Below are 17,397 nucleotides of genomic sequence, written 5' to 3'. Positions count from 1 at the left end.
AGAAGACAGGGTAGGAAAGAACCCAGCTGATGCTGAAAGCCCTCCCAGGTTCTCTAATCATGTTCTTGAGGCACAGACTTCATTTGCATATGAATTCAAATCAGTGTAAGAATACAAACTGCCGAGTTTTGATTAACACTCTGTTAAAAAAACCCCTGTATGTTTACACTGACATGTCACTGACATAGAAATCATAATTTCTGCTGACTACAAAAGGTTTTGCCATTGTGGCTCAGAAATAGCATCGAGAGAGACTGATGCAGTGCAGTTCTAAAAGAAACATTTTGATGGAAAAAGCCTAGCTACGAGCAACAGGTATCATAGTTAATATATTCCTCACACATCATGATATTATTGATAGTTGTGGTCCAGCCTGTGGAACTTGAATTTATAGTGCAGATAGTTTGGAAACATTTAGCACTTAGCTTTGAGAAAAAAAACATTTCAGTTGCTCAGAACATTGCTGGGAACAGTTTCATTGTTAATTCTAAGAAATCCTGCTTCACTTTAAAGGTTTCTTTTAAGTCTCTCCTCTCTCCTACACAAAAACATTTTCAGTTTTCCCCACAGCTCTCAGAGAGGAAAAAACACACAAAGTACCACTTCTTTCACAATTCCCCGACTGAGAATCTGGTTTTATTTCAAACGTCATATTTCAAGTAGAGAAACAGCAAAGACCTGAACCTGTCAATGCAAGAAGAAAAGGCCTGTGGTTTTCCAGGTGGTGTTAAGTATCAATTGTGCAATGAAGCCTATCTGTGAGGCACTGTGCAAGGTGGGCTCCCACAGGTGCTCAGGACTTGTGGGTATGTCAGTCACTTGTGGAAAATTTGATTTATGCCCACACTCACCCTTCCATGATGGAGCAGGAGTGACTGGCAGCACACACCCAGGAGCAAAGCTGGGCAGTCAGGTTGTTGTAGCTCTCTGAAATGAAAAGAGGATTCTCCTAAATTTAATAGGAATCAATGCCTAAAGCTTTGCTTTGCTAGAAAACAAACGTGGTTGAAATAGCACTTCATTGCTTTCAACTGTAAATTGAGCTCTGAAATGGAGATGAGGAACACTGTTGCTCTTTTTCCAAAGCTGTCACACAGAAAGATTTATGGCATTGTACTTATTTGTAGTTTCCTATTCTTTTTTTTTTTTTTTTTGGTGACCCATTTTTGTGACACCTGTTTCATCACCAGTTTAAGGATATAGTCAAGAACAGCTACAGCTTGTCAGGGTTAAGAAGATACCATTCTTAGCTGCTCGCCACCTTCCTCTGAAAACAGAAGCAGGATGGGAAACAGGCACAGCTGGGGAGAAACCAGCAGATCTGGCCATTACACTGTCAGCTTCCATGCTGTGAGATGGCATTGCTGATAAAACCCCTTTAATTTAATTAAACTGTCGTAGTTCTCTAACTCGCTCAAACAATCGTTTTACACCATGATCTGACTCCACAGGCACGTGGTACATTTGAGATGCAGCTCAAGGTGTTGTATTTGGGTGATTTACACTGATTTTGGTTGGATGTCTCTCAGTCTTTGTAGAAACACTCTTGGTCAGGTTGGGAGAGTTGGATGTGACAAGGACATGGCTCATCAGCCAACAGTGGGGTCAGCTTGGCGGGTACTTGTGTTCCCCACGTGCCTCTGAAACCACAGCCTGAGTTCAGGGCGCACAAGGAGGCTTCAAGTTCTCCCTTTCTTCACGAGATTTCAGATGAGAACCTTTCACTGTGGAAACAACTTCTTGCTCACCTCACATGACTCAGAGATGTCCTGTTTCAGTTGTGGCCTCTTTCAGACAGACCCTGCACTAGGATCTCACTACAGATTTTTCACATACTGCAGCCAAAGTATAAAAAGTAATAAAAAGGGAAACAAACTATAAAAAAGTGACACTGTTTTGCAGATTAAACACATTCATGTCACTCTTCATAGGACAGTGAATGCCACAGCTCTGTTCAGAGATGAGTATCTGGGCTCCACTGTGTTCATTGAACAAGCAATTCCACTTCTTTCAGGCACTTCGTGTTCTTCCTGCTCCATCAGAAGAGTGGTCTCACCTCCCTCTAGTGTCAGCTGTCCTTTTGGGGAGTTTGAGGCTATCTGTTTGCCTGTGAGTGATAACACAGAGACATAAGGATGTCCCAGGAATGGTAACCTCCAGGAGGACGGAGGGAAGGGGGCAGCAGTAGCAATCTGCTTAAGAGGCACAGCACGGGCAGGAGAAATCTGCCAGAATCCCCTTCTGCACCATTTGTAGCTGAAACAAGAGGCCTTGGAAGAAATAGTTACTTGATCCCAGGTGACCTGGTGAACAGGGACAGAGACAAAATTGAAATGCAGGAGTCTTCATTCAAGCTCAGTAGCTTTAACCTTTGCTTTGTACTCCGTACACAATTCTTGTCTTTTTGTTGTACAGCAGTTCTTTCACAAAGCCAAGCAGTACACAAGTTCACCAAACAAGGAGACTTGTTTTGGTTTATTTAGTTTATTTAGTGCTGTTGAGCCTTCACAGAGGAACCCTTGTACCTGCACAGGACACCCTTGGATTCAAGGGGTCTCCAGGCAGATCTGCAAGTCTTTCTGATGAGATCTGACAAAGATATGTGGCTCTATTTGTTTCTCAAATCAGAATTGTAATGCTTTGGTGGCTTTAATGGGAGGAAGAGATGAACAGAATTAGCTTTCATTACAGACAGTGTGGATTCCTTTGTCTCTAAGAAGTGAAAAAACCGTGTATTTAAGTGAATGGGTAAATAAAATCATCAATCTCTTGCCTAGTACTTTAAAATGTCTAGCATACAGATAGCTGATGGTACAAATGTGAGAGAATAGGAACAGGGAGATGAGGAAACACATGAACAATAACCATTATTTATGACCTTAGAAAATTGGTTATCACTTACCTAAATTAGAACTGTAAGTCACTTCTGCTAGATGGGAATCTGCTATCCCTCATTTGCAGCATTTGCATCGTAGATTGCTCATTTTTTTTTCTTATCTTTCATGTTACCAAGAAGCTTTGTTTAGAGTTAATTCTACACAGTTTGTGCAATCACTTTCCAGTGAGTGAGCAAGGAAGGTGTGGAGTTCATGTACAGATTTAGGAATGAACACTGAACATACAAAACCAATTTCTTTGTTCTGCCAAATCATGCTTTTTTCATATTTTCAGGGATGTTAATACCCTCCTCCCGACTTCCAAAAGTGCCACTCCTATTTCAAAAGCAAGTAAAATGGCACTTACTCCCTTTCAATTGATATGTTCGTGGTGTACAAGCAGAGTACTACCTTGTGGCCTTTTTTGTCTGCTGGAAACTTTTCTTAGTCTAAGTTTTGTTATGGCCACACGGTCTGTGGGACCATATGGAGCAAGGGTGCCCTACTAATAATTGTGAAAGACACTGGCCAAATTTGCACAGCCCTATGTGACAGAGTGGCATAAATATCAGAGAGACCTTACTGTGTGTAGTTTGCCAAACTTGGTGTCCAGAGAGAGAGGAATCAGTCAGTATTTGTCTTACATGTCCCTGCTCAGCTTTGTTTAGTTGTTAAGTTTGTCTGCTAGAGGATGGACTAAGATACATGACAGCTCAGATGCTGACTACTCAGATATATAATTTAGCAGCAGCAGGGAAAATCTAAATCCAAAATTGCAATCAACCACAGAATAGAAATTCTTAAAAAAAAACAAAAAGGAAAGAAAAAAAAAAAAAAAGAAAAAAGCAGACCACCTTATTTATCAGGGTTTTTCAATCTACTTCTTATAATCACAAAACTAAAATCTGAGAGAATTCAAGGTTTTGAGGACCCTGGTCTTTACTCCATCCCACACCACAACAGAAAGTTTCAGTTGGGAGGATTTACTGAGCGCAGCAGCTCAGCACAGGTGCCTCTGCAAACAGACTAACCCTGGGGAAAGCACAGTCACAGTGGTGCAAACCAACAGTGTGATGGCTTTCAGATCCCACATCAAGGCTCAGATGGGGGCTTTCTTGCAGCCTGAAGGCAAGAAGAGAGAGGCTAAACAGGGTCTTATGAAATTGCTTTTAAATTATCACTTTTCAGAACTTTAATGCATTTATTCAGTCCAGCAGCTTTCAGCAGAACATCACACAGGCTTCAGATCCTCCCACAACCCCAGCTCTGCACACTGCAGGCTGACAAAGCAATTCCCCTCTTTCTCTTGCCTTTCCTTGCCTGCCACAGGCCCTGTAGAGACTGATGTGTTTCCAATGTCCGTGGCTTACTGAAGGGCCTGGGAGCAGCACAAGAGCTTAAACCCATCATGGAATTATAGAATCATAGAATGGTTTGGGTTGGAAGGGAATTTTAAATATTATCTAGTCCAACCCCCCCAAAGCTCCATCCAACCTGGCCTTGAACACTTTCAGAGTGGGGGCATCCACAGCTTCTTGGGGCAACCTCTGCCAGCATCTCACCACCCTCACAGTGAAGAATTTTTTCCTAATATCTAATCTAAATCTGCCTTCTTGTTTAAAACCACTGCCACTTCTCCTATCACTCCATGCCCTTGTAAAAAGTCTCTCTCCAGCTCTCTTGTAGCCCCTGTGAGTACTGGAAGGTGCTAAAAGGTCCGCCTGGAGTCTTTTCTTTTCCAGGGTGAACCCCAACTCTCTCTGCCTGTCTCCAGAGCAGAGGGGCTCCAGCCCTCTGAGCATCTTTGTGGCCTCCTCTGGACTTGTTCCAACAGATCCACGTCCTTCTTATGTTGGGGATCCCAGAGCTGGAGGCAGCACAGCAGGTGGGGTCTCACCAGAGCAGAGCAGAGGGGCAGAATCACCTCCCTTAACCTGTGCTGCCCACACTGCTTTGGATGCAGCCCAGGACACAATTGTCTTTCTGAGCTGCCAGGGCACATTGCTGGCTCATGTTCAGCATCTCATCACCCAGCACCAAGTCCTTCTTGGCAGGGCTGCTCTCATTCCTTTCATCCCCCAGCCTGGATCTTTCCTGGTATTGTTTGAATCACAAGTCATTCATTCCAGCTTCATTCCAGCATTCCTCCTGTACATTTCTTTGAGTGAATGAAGCAGAATGTAGCCTCATGTTAATAACTGATTTTGTATATTGCACCTTCTCTGTGACTCCCGAACGAAATAAAAAATCAGGATTGCAATGAGAAAAATCTACTAGATAATGTATATTTTACAACCATTTCCACATTTAATGGACTCATTTTCCACTTACAACCAGGTAAACAAAAAATCAAACCAAACCCCCAATAGCAAATAACATCTGGAATCAAAAACCTTTTACGTTCTCCATTTAAATCTGACAAGCCTGGGAACATTGTAGTGTTTATGTATTTTCCCAGAAGAATAACAAAAACATCAACAGTGGGCATCACTGATATTAGAAAGAAGCTAATGTGAAATTTTATTAGTACTCTGTAAGCTACTGACCCATATTTGGGGAACATTCCAGAAGAGAATATTCCAGTCTATACTACAGACTGTCACACTCACTGCAATGGCTGCTGCACGTGTAAGAAAGATGATTGAAAAGTGTTGCCAACCCACTGCTAAAAAAATTGTGCAGAAGGCCTTGTCTTGCTTCCAGATTGGAACAAAACCTTTGTTTAAAACAGAAGTCACAGTGTGGTACAAACCCGTGGAGTGAGACTACAAACAGAATCAGTTTCTTAAAGCTAAGCAAAACCTTTATCAATATTCAGACTCATCCCAAGGTAGGTTCTCTTTTGTTTTGATGTTTGCCTGAGGCTTCTTGTTATTCTTTTTTCTTTCTTTCTTGGAGATGGGAGTGGGGGTAGGGTGGGTTTCTCCTTAAGTCTTTTGTCTTTAGAAGTTCTTGACTTCTCATTTACCAAGTCTAGCTTAAATTTAATTCTCTTTTTATTCTTGTTTTCTTTTCCACAGTCTGTACCTTCACTTATTTTTCTTTCATTTCTGCTTTGTGGCTTCTTTCTTATACTCCAGCTCTTCACTGATGTGTTCTTCTTTGAAATGCTTTATGTGAGATTCCTGTTCGTTTCTGTAGGAGATGATGGTAGAAGTTTCAGCAAGCACAAGTCTGTATTGTCTTCAGATTCTGACCGGCTGGAACTTTTATCTCTGATGGTGGCCACGTCAGATATCTGCTCTTTATGGTATCCCTTGATAGAGAGACAAGTAAGAGTCTTTTCTAGTGCATGCTCACAAGCTGATGGCCAGCTTGCCAATCTCTTTTCCCCAGTATTTGTCGGAGACTGGTTTTTCGAGAAAAGGCTGGAGTGCTGTCCTTGTTCACACCTCAAGTTTGAAGATACAACCTCACCAAGGTCACTTCCTCCTTCAACGTTTTTATCTTGAAATTCTTTTTTTTTTTTTTTCTTTTTTTTTTCTTTTTCCCCTAAATCCCTTCTTGGCTGTAGATCTCACATTTTATGAACTTCAACACAGTCTGTTAATTCATCTTGAAAGGAGCAACGTGTTTTCTTTGATTTCACTGTTAAGTTGACAAGCGTCGTTTGCCTGCATAAATTGGATGAAAAGTTAGTCATTGAACAATTTGCTTAGCATCTGTTGAGTTTAAAAAAAAAAAAAAAAAAAAGTGCATTTCCAGAATTAGGAAAAAACACATTCCTGGTGTGTTGTTCCATGTAACGACATGGACCCTGTTACACATGATTGTGTCTGTAAAGCTGCAGTTCTAGGGCACAGAATCCACTCTTCGTGAAAACACTCTGATTAACTGCTCTCCAATTAGCTGCAGATAAGAAGCAATTACATTACCTGCTGACTATCAAGTAATAAGATTACTAATTTCTTTGAGAGTCATTCTGCTGAACAGCTGCAGTACAGTAACTTCAGGCAAGCTGTGTTGACTCCACAGCAGAAACAAAACAGAACAGAAGCAACTAACCTGGATTGCTAAAAAATCCAAACAAGGTAAATGTGCTCCCAAGGCAAAACTCCCTGCCAGTTTCTATTCTACTCCCCTTTCCTTAGGCTGAAAGATAACATGTTTAGGCAACAAAGATATCCCCTGTGGAAAGGGCAGCTCCAAAGATCCATCCCTTAAATGTGTCCTGGTCTTCCTTAATTCACCACCTTTATACATTCATTTTCTTAAACTGTAGATAGGCACATAGAAGTTTCCTACACTCCTGTTTTGGGGGATTCTAATTCTGTTCACTAAACAAACATTTAAAACCGTATCAGTTCTACATCAGTCTCTTGTGGTTATATTATTACTGTGGCTTCACTTAAAATTTTTCAGTGGTCGGACTTGATCTCACAGGTCTCTTCCAACCTGAATAATTCTATAAAATGTCTTATCAAAATGCTTTATGTGTGGGGAAGTTTGATGTTTAGCCTTCTTGCACAGCACCCTCCGGGAAGTACACCCGAAATCACCACCAAATCCATTCTGCAATCAACAGCCTGCAGCCCTCTCCTGGGTAAAAAGGAAAGTGCAGGAGCTGTCCCCTATCCCATAAATATCTTATGCCAAATGTAAGATACAAGAGGATGAATCATGAAAGCAAGATAATTTATGCAGATTTGGCACTTTTTGGGATTAAGGTCGTCTTTGCCTTGTCAATAGGAATCTTTAGGTTCAGACCATTTCCTTCTAGGCTGAGCACTGAAGATGTACTGGATGCTGCAACTCCCAGAGAGCAAAATAAGTGGGAAAACTGCAAAGGTTAAAGGACCTTTCCTGGGGTTGTCATTGAAAATACAACTATGGGAACTCTAGGACTGAATCTTAGTCACAGCATGAGATTTAAGTGGGCAGTGCCTCTTAAAACCAGTAAAACACACAACAACAAAAAACCACAACCCCAACCCCAAACCAAAAAAAAAACAACCCCAGGAACTGGCTAAAGTCACTTAGCAGGTAATGGGGCTCATGAAAAAGTCTGAAAGTACAAACTACAGAAGAACAGTAACAAAAGACTTATTAACTAACTTAATCCAGTGCTTCCATGTGAGACTGGTGCATTTCTGTGGAAGTGTGACATTACATACTGGGCACAAGTAATAACCAGCCTCAATTGCAAGAAAAAAAAAAAAAGGAATGGGTAGGTTAAAGAGACCTGCAAAAGAGGGGCAAAACTCAAAGCAAAGAGTGATCCCATCCCATAGACAGAGATCTATCCTATCCTATAGACAGAGAGAGTCTCTGCTGCAGTGTTACACAAGAATTTGTGAATTTATAAATATGTGAATTTAATGGTGAACAGTGGCCAGGGGGCTCATTCTTTGGAGCTTCTGTATTCTGTAGTACGAGTCATCCAGAAATACTCCCTTCAAACCGAGAAATGAAAGATGGACACAATAACTTGAGTTGACTCACACAAGAAAATCCAAGGACTTAGTTCTGGGCATTGGGTGAAAGCCCTCCTTGCACCCCAAAACATGAATTGCCAATGTTTGTAGCAGAAAAGGCGTTTACAGAGGAAAATTGCACCAGTTTGCTCAAGTGTACTGAACTGTTAAAACAGCTACCTAGAGAAAGATAGATGGAATAATATTCTCTATTGAAAAAAACCCCAAACCCACAAAATCCCACAAAAAAAAAATCCCAAACCAAACCAAACCCTGACCAAAAAAGCAGGCTAATTGCACTGTCTATGAAATGCTACTATCATGGGCATTATTCACTCTGTTTCAACCTGCACAGTTTCTCACTGAAAACATGTATTTGTTTCAAAGAGAGACTTTATGTGAGTTAAGGACAGTACCCTATGTGTAATTTCCTTGACTTAGCACTGAACTGCACAGCCTTCTTGGCAGACAAAACCCAACCATGTGGCACACTACAAAAAAAAAAAAAAACCTCTAAAAACACTGAAACATCAAAACCTAAAAGCATTATATTGTGAAACTAAAAATGAGGTTTTGTTCACCTTGGGTGACCACTGTCATGAAAAGGCTGAATTACAGGGAGGAGAAGTCTGGTTGGCCAAGTAACATCTATTGTGCCTCCTGGAGCCATCCTGAACCTTGCTGTGTCCTTGTCCTCAATGGCATTTTGCAGTAGGTGATGAATTGCACTGAAATAATATTCTAGGGACAGCTTTAAATATTACTTTTCCTTGTTGTTACAAGAGCCATTTTAATTTTTCAATAAAAAATAAGAAAAGGCTGACAGGGCTGCAGATTCTTTCTTCTTTGTAGATTTGTCTCATCTTAGTTCTTTTCTCTTTGTTTTTTCTCTTTCTCATTAAGTCCATTTCCCACCTGTGAACTCTGTTTGGGCTCAGTCTTTGTCAATATAAGGTTATGCTACCACAGCTGAGTCAGCAGTGATGAATGCAGAGCTACAATAATCTCCTACCTCAGTCTAACACACGTAGTTCTGTTAGTTCTGAACCAACTAACTGGGTTCCCCCAAGAGACAAAAATATCTTCAAAAACAAAGACACAGAGTTCCCAACATTCACCTCGATTTTGGAACCATAAAGATTTGCTCCACTGAGGTTTTCTGCAGGGTCACAAGATGATGATTAACACACATGACATGAAACAGGCAGGGTTCCCAAACAGTCCCTTGGCTGGGGAAGGCAGAGCAGCACCATGAGCATGGCAATGTCACCTGCCCTAATGCAGCTCTTGGCGTTCCCCTGCTGTTACTTTAGCAAACAGCACTGGAGTTCAGCTCCAGCTTTGCCAGTGTAGCACAGCCAAGCACAGCACAACTTCAGCTGCTTTTCTGAGCCCAAACAAGGCCAGAACGTCCTGACCCTCAAAGGGATACAGCAGCTGCTACTGAAGTTGGTTGGAAGCACAGCACCTTCAGAAGTGCTGGGTAACCACTTTAAAAAACCCTAAGCTGGTATAATTTCAGCCTCAAACCACATGCAAAAAAATGTACAAATAAGTCCAGCCTTTTTCTTTTTATTTCTGTATAGTTAGTGGATTTTTAGGCAAATATAAGTATAAATACATATATATATATATGTATATCAGGCAACGTATTTATACATGGTCTTCTGACAAAGTGTATTGAGACAGGGTCAGGAATAAAATGATGTGTCTCTCACTTAAAATCCCAACCAGGCAGTGAGTTTGTAAATGGTCTCCAGTTTGGTCTGGAACACTGCAGGCGCCTTCCCAACCACTTCCACGCACATCCACAGCCTCCTTGATAAATAACACATCTCTGCTCACTCCCAGAGAAGGGTCACAAACAAGTCTGACCATTTTCTTTCTGACTGTGGCTCAAGGCCATTTGCCACACACAGAAATGATAGACCACAGGGAGATCAACGCTACCACTGCCTGTGTGCAACCAGTTCTGTAAATATTAAGCTGAACTTCAGGCCTTCATCTTTCAGATTCGCGAGACATCTTTCCTGGCAACTAAGAAAAACTTCTTTAAAAGAACAGGTTACCTGAGAGTTTGCAACCATTCCATCAGAAACTTTTCAGAGAAGCAATCAAGAGCAGTACCGTTGCAGAACTGTCAGATTGACCCTGTCATTTATGTACTTCCAAATGTTTAAATAAAGGTGCTGGTATCATGACTTTGGAGTTGTTTGGATCAACTTTCTGCCATTGAGAAATGGCAGAACAGACCAACTAATGTTTGTCACAGAGGCGCTGTCCTTAATAAAAGGATATGGATAAAAATTTATGGAGCTCCACCAGAGAAGGAAAATGGAGGTGAGAGGAGGTGGGAGAGAGAAGTCAGGAAAGTTGGCTTATGCCTCTGCACAGAGACAGGGGACAAGACTTGTTCAACACCCTTAAACCTACATTATCACATATAGCAGTGTTTGTATTTAGTCATTTAAGCTTGAAAAGACTGGTCTTCGTTTCCGAATCCTGTGAAGGTACCACAGGAGGAATGATTTACCTACTGTAAAGAAAGGAGTTAAAACTAAATTCTTATGACTGTAACTTTGATGAGACCTTTCAACAACGTTATCCTAAACAACAGAACTGGCACAAACAGCATCGCTTTAAAATGACTGTTTTCAGTTGGAGTATGAACAATCTTTGTTTGAATTAGTTGGTTTTATTAGAAAAAAGGTGTTTCAAACCAGATGCTGTTTTTTTTAAGTGACTCCAAATGCCAAGAGTTTGCTATTTGAGTATGAAATAAGTAGTAAGTATCAGAGAAGAACACAATGCCTCCTTCCCACCTAGGGAAGAGTCTTCTGCTCTTCTTTGAAGAAATATAGTCGGTGCATTTGCTGCTTAAGTCACACCTGGAGTTCTGCTTCATAGTTTTATTTTTTATGATACCACTTTTAAAGCTTGAGATTGAGAGGCATGCTAATAATTCGATTAAAATCTAATGTTTTAGTGAGTTGGTCTCACCCTTACAAATCCTGCATCACTAAGACAAGCCATGAATCACCAAAGATTTACTAATTACCAAAACCCACTCAAACTCAAGATTGGTGCAAGAAAAGTTTCCAAAACACACCTACACTCACTCATAAAAATGACTTCTCGTTCTTAACTCCAATGTGACTTATAAAAATGTCTCCATAAACAAAAAAAATGTCATTAAAGCAGAATAGATCATAATAGATCATAACAATAAATGCATGCCTGAAACCCAGCGTATTATTTATTGGCATAATTTTCTGACTTGTGTCTTCTGAGACCACTCAGAATACACAGCAACTAATAATTCAGATGAAATGAAATTAAAAGCAGCTGAGACAATGGTGAATAACATTGGTGAAGACAGAGAAAAACTTCATTGCTTTAATGTTCAAACACTGAAATATGGGCATTGAGAGGACAATGAGAACTTCACACTCTCTTACCAAAAAGCCAAAGGACTTTAAATAAATTAAAAAAATAAAAATAGCAGAGGTGAAGTTCAGAAATTTAGAACCCAATAAGTTGCCTAATAATAATAATAAATCAAATTGTTAGTGTCTAAATTAAAAGATAATGATTTGCTTACTGTTTCTCTGTTCTCCATTATGATTTTAGAAGAACATCCAGCTTCCTTTTTTCATTTGTTTATTTTGTTTTGTTTTTGGTTTTGTGTTTTTTTTTTTTTTTTTTTTTTTTTTTTTTTTTTTTTTTTTTTTTTTTTTTTTTTTTTTTTTTTTTTTTTTTTTTTTTTTTTTTTTTTTTTTTTTTTTTTTTTTTTTTTTTTTTTTTTAATATTTCTCATTGGCACTATAATTCAGTACAGTCATTAAAACTCTGATGTGAGAAGCTTAAAGACATTTTAACATTATTACACTTGTATATTATACTAATTGAGAGGAGTTTGAGAACGTCTTTCCGACTTTAAACCTTTGTTATTTGCTTTCTTACTTTTGCTGGGTTAATTGTAGAGGAATCTTTGTGGCATGCCACGTAGGAAAGGCAGGGAAAAAAGTGTTCCCTTGGGGCAGCATAAATGTGGTAGGAAAAATACTGACATTAATTAAAATATCAGAAACCAGGTAATTTAAGACAGTCTGTTTGACCCAGGATTTTCTACCACTTGATTAAAGGGGAAATGCTCCCAGCTTTAGCCTATTATTAATTTTTCTCTTCCAATTCTTCAGGGTAGAGAAGACAGAAAACAGAACAATGTAGTAAAGGAAAAGTCTAGGCTAGACAAACCCCTTAAGGCAAAGGCATAAAGTTTCAGGTTCAAAGTGCTAAACCCACAAAATGACACAGGCAAGCTGTGCCCTCAGAATGCCAAGGGCAAGCACAGCATTTTAATGGGAAATAGATGGGTGCACATGAATCAGGTCCAACGACTGCAATTCCTCAAGAGCAAACACTGACTCACAGATTTTCTCATTTTATGAGCCCTTTCCCAGAGCTGTCTCCGAGGCACATCCACACAAGCCGTGGGGTTAGAGCACCTCACCGGGCACCCACCGCCTGTCAGCCTCACCATAACCCCGGTGCACGCTCCAGCCTGTCCCAGCTGCGGGGCAGAACAGGTTAATTTACATCACGTGCACCACTTCAATTTGTTTTACTCTGCAAGCAGGAGAGGCAGGAGCTTGCACGCTCAGTTATCGCAGCTGACTGGCTGTAACTTCACATGATGTTCAAGCCCTGTTGCTTGTAATGAGGCCACCGTATTCCTACTCCATAAGAGCAGGAAAGATGAGCAAAAGCTTGAATGCTCAGAGTGCCAGCTGTGTGAAACAGCAGCACTGAAATCTGTGCTGTGGAAGCACAATCAGCGAACGGGGAGGAGTCAGAAAGCAAACGTAGATATACACTAAAATATCCACAGAACTTCAACTTTAAAAGGGCAGGCAAAGGTAACACTTAAAAAACCCTTATCAGATAGGGTGGACTGTGGTATTGCAGCACTGTATTCCTATATGAGGAAGGGAGGCTCAGCCAGAGAGATTCTGATATCTGCAGTTCAGTGATTCTTCTTTAAGGAAACAGCACTCTAGTAGCACTAAATTTAAATTTTCTCAGTGAGTTTACTCACTGAATACCTATTTTGAATGATTTTTGTTTTGGCTTGTTTTCAAAGCTCATGGGATTGTAAAAACGGTGAAACAACAAAGCAGGTTCTGTTTAGAAATTAGCACTATTAATGCTGGCATTGCAGGTTTCCATTAACTAGTTTCATCACTCTGAGACTTTTTCCCCATAGAATACTGTAACAAGTTAATTTACAAGCTTTTATACGCATCTTTGAACACTACATTATCACAGATTTGGCTAAGACACATGGCTAAGCTTTCATACACTACTAAAAGAAGGGTTAAACTGAGTGCTGCCCAAACCTTCTCAGAGGCACAAACCAAATCAAACAGGGCTAAAAGCCTCGATGGCCAGAAATATCTGTGATCTGCCCTGGCCTGCAACAGAAGCTTGCAGTTGGTATGGAACACAATGTTCCACCTTTTGCACAGGGTGAGCAAGTAAAAAGACACTTTGCCTGCTCTTTCACTGCTCTGAACTCTGCCAGGACAGATGAAATGTTTTAAAACACTGACTGAAGTGCAATATTACTACCAAAAAAAATCACTACCAAAAAAATTAGGGTTTCCAATGCTTGCAACACAGTTTCTTGAGTCTCTTATTTTTTCTCCCTGTTGGCCTAAAACCCTCTTGTTTCCCCTTCTCTGTCTCTGCCAAACATCTCACTGATCTCTGCTTCCTCCATCCCATCCCACCCACCAGAGCTGGGCCAACCTGTCATGGCTGGAGCAGACTGAAATCAGCTATTCTGCTTTATTAGAAAAAAAAAAAGCTGTATTTTTTTTAAGCATCAAATATTTTTTTTACTGCAACTAATAGCTCAGGATTTCAGAAAACAAGTATTCAATTTTTTGTTTCAGTTTCTGTGAGCAGAGTTCGATCCAGCTGTACATTACTTATTTAAACTTCAGCCCTCCTTGTGTCTCAAGAACACAATAAGAAACACACCTCCCAATCCTGACTTGGTAGACTCTTTCAGGAAGGTTAAGACAAGTTACTTGCCCTTCTGCCCTGCTCTCTTGTGACACACAAACACTCCCATAAGATTGTAAGAGAGCAGTCTGTGCAATGTTGTTTCTCATCCTCCTCTCAGTGTAATTTAAGATGGGCTTGTGGAATACTGAGTGAGAAAAATGACTCTTTTTCCTCTTCACTTCCTAAGTGAAGAAGATGAGTTCAAGGAGGGAGAGGGGAAAATCAGTAATTTCTAATACATGAGAACTATTTAGTGGGTATTGAAAAAGGATGCATGGCTGTAACTATGGGTAAACTATATTCCTACAGGTACCAAGGGCTTTTAGCTTGTTAGCAGTGAGTCAAAAGACACCCCTTACACTAAAACATACAAAAATCCCCAAGGGAAGCATGCATGTGTTTGATGAAATTATAGAGTTGTGCCATAGACTCTTTCCAAAGATTAAAGTTACTGCTGATTTTACATTTAAAAATAGGATACCCACCCTTCTCACAGAATATCAAACCAGAATGTACCCATAACATGCAGTTCCACAGCTCTGTTTTGGCACAGGTGTGAACTGAGAAGCACAACCAGCAATCCTTGATGCATCTGGCTCATGAGAAAACCTGTACAAGCTCTGCACTAAAAATAAGGGTGTGAACCACCTCTTAACACTGAGGATTTCTGAAACACAACCTTCAGACTCTTAAAATCTCTTGATGAAACCGAAGTTGCTAATGCACCAAAGCACACTTTGGAATTCAGAAACATGACAATTCAGTTTAGGAAATATGTGTGAAAAATGGAATTTAGGCCTAAACATAGCAAGACTGTATTCCAACTGTCCCCAAGTATATTCCTTTGAAGAGCACACATAATTTCCTCCAGAAAGCTGACTGCTTAAAATAGCTGTCAGCTTTTGAAGAGAATGATTAATCCCACTGGAGTTATTTCTGTTCCAAGAGTACTACTAAATTTAACTGACAATTGGAAAAGCTGCTGTTCATGGATGTTTCACATGTTTTAAAGAAAGCCCACGTATATGCAATTACAAGTGTGCGTTTTTTTAGTTTTTAACTTGGTTTTCATTATACGACTAATCAGTCAATGCTTATAAACCACTGACCAAAGCCTCTACCTGTGCAAGTATTACAAAATAATGTGACCCAGCCACTGCTGCCTCCTGGTAAGTGGGTCAGTTCCCCTCTCACCACCCCCTCAGGCTGCCTTAATGCCCAGGGCTGCCATGACCCCCAGCTGGCCCTGTCAGTCCCCACCTCACTGCCCAAACCAGACCCCCCTGTCAGGGCCCGTGGCTTTCCAGCTGTCAGGGGCTGGTAGTCACTACATACTGCCTGTGAGTATCAATCATACAGTGATTGCTAGTGACTCTATAGTGACTGCCAGTATCTGGATAGTGACTGGTAGTGACTGCTAGGAACTGTATAGTGACCACTAGGAAGGTATAGTGACTGCTATGACTGTATAGTGACTACTACTAACTGCCTAGTGACTCCTAGTAAATGCATAGTGACTCCCAGTAACCGTATAGTGACTGCTAGTTACTGTATAGTGACTGCTAGTGACTGCTACTAACTCTTGGCAACTTCCTCAGCACCGCCCCTTAGCTTCTAGTAACTCTCAATATCAGCCTCGTGTCTGCCTCACAGCTCCTAGAAACTGGCTCATCATTGCCTCAGAACTGCTAGTAACTGTGCAGTGTGTGCCTCAGAACTATTAGTACCTGTCTAATAACTGCCCAGCAACTTCCCAGTAACTGCTCAATAGCAGCAATTAAAGTCTCTCAACAACTATTAGTGAGAGTCTACTAATGTTGCATTAACTGTGGTGACCACTAGTGTCTGCCTAACAACTACTAGTAATAGCTTTGTAGCTGTCTAATTTCTACCTTACAACTCCTAGTAAGTGCCTTGTAACTGCCTAGTAAATACTAGGGACTGCCTAATACCTGCCTTATGACTGCTGGTAACTACAAGCTTCTCTGCCCCCTCCCCAGCACCCAAAACACCTCCAAATCCCACTAATTGCTGCTGAACCACCAGCTGGCCCTCCCTTCATCACCCCTTTGATCCATTCCTCTTCAGGGCTGAATTCCCATCCTCCCCCTTTGTGCCCACCCCCAGGAGAATGAGCAGACTCGTTTCCCCCCAGTTTTCCCTGCTGTCACCCCCAAAAGGGGGTTCATCCAGATCGGCCCCCTCTTCACCCAGCAGGTGTTTACACGGAATGGTTAAAGCTGAATTACAGTGGCAAGATGAGTCTAAGGAACAGCTGCCTAGCATGGGTATTTTTTTATCCCTCTTTTTTCCTTTTTTTTTTTTCCTAGTTCATGACTTGTCTGAGCTCTGCTCACCATAGTCCAAAGTTGCTGTGATTATATTTGATAAAACTGTGCTTTGGATAATTTTTAGAGAGCAGCAGAGGGTGCTGTTAGTTCTTCTGTTAGGAGGACTGGGCTACTCACCCCTCCAGCCCAGAATCCAGACAGACCCAAAGTACAGAATAATAATCTGCTGTTGAAGGATGTCCTTGCTCAGCACTCCAGAACTGGTGTTTCTTTCCATCTGGCTTTGAAATTCAGTGCATTTCCAAGGGGATCAAAGTAGGTTCACTGCTCCAAACAGGTGTTTAAAAAGAAGGAACCCACATTATCCAACATCTACTGGTAGATTCTTTGTTGTAAATATATTATGTGTTCTCTTATTCTGTTCTATTCCATTCTGTATTATTTGTTATCTGGGAATCAGAAACAGTGTTTAGAGTGATTAATGACTGGGTTCAATACAGCCACACTCCAGATTATGTGGTTTTTGGGGGAAAAATCAGCATAATTTTGAGGTACTAAAGTACTTCTGGCAGTTTCTATAAGATGTGTGCAGCCAAGGGAATTACCCATGAGACCAGAGCATCCTGACTTCACCTATCACACATGTAGAGCATTGCAATTAAAATTGTAATTGCTTGGAAGGGTTAATTGCCTGTAGTGGCTTTTCTGCACTGCACAGTGCAAGTACAACAGCTTGTGCTGATG

General features: G+C 40.8%; 1 pseudogene; it reads right to left on the bottom strand.

Moving 5' to 3' along the window:
• Window positions 1-5,683: 5,683 nt before the first annotated feature.
• On the bottom strand, window positions 5,684-6,519 carry LOC114067203 (annotated as a pseudogene).
• Window positions 6,520-17,397: the final 10,878 nt, after the last annotated feature.

This window comes from Empidonax traillii, unplaced genomic scaffold, assembly GCF_003031625.1.
Source record: "Empidonax traillii isolate 1590-97213 ecotype Southwest subspecies unplaced genomic scaffold, ASM303162v1 scaffold882:size376633, whole genome shotgun sequence".
Classification (NCBI taxonomy): Eukaryota; Metazoa; Chordata; class Aves; order Passeriformes; family Tyrannidae; genus Empidonax; species Empidonax traillii.
Note: the sequence above shows the minus strand (reverse complement) of the source record. Positions and strands in the feature narration are given on the sequence as shown.